Below are 433 nucleotides of genomic sequence, written 5' to 3' on the forward strand. Positions count from 1 at the left end.
GGACACCTACTAGCAGATGCCTCGCACCGTTGTATAAGTCCACGTGTCTTGCATCTAGCGAATGTTTAAAAAACCAACCCGAACATTGACCCGGAAAAGAAAAATGGTTAAGGGTCAAATAGTCGAACCAGGGTCAAATCAAATAACAAAATTAAATAAATAAAAATACTCTAGCAAACTATAAAATATTATAACAACAACAAATTTTAAAATTGTAGTATTGCTAATTCAAAGTAAATATAAATCAATATTTGTCAATTAGATTTATTATCATATAATTTATTTTAAAACATAAAAACTAACAATTGTTGCGTCTAAAATAATTTACTTCGTTAAAATTGAAATTATTTGTGCTTTAGGGGCAAAAATTTGATTAATAGAAAGAAAAAAAGTGAACAATTATTAAATATATAAATTGCGAAAGATTACACAA

This window comes from Olea europaea, chromosome 18, assembly GCF_002742605.1.
Source record: "Olea europaea var. sylvestris chromosome 18, O_europaea_v1, whole genome shotgun sequence".
Classification (NCBI taxonomy): Eukaryota; Viridiplantae; Streptophyta; class Magnoliopsida; order Lamiales; family Oleaceae; genus Olea; species Olea europaea.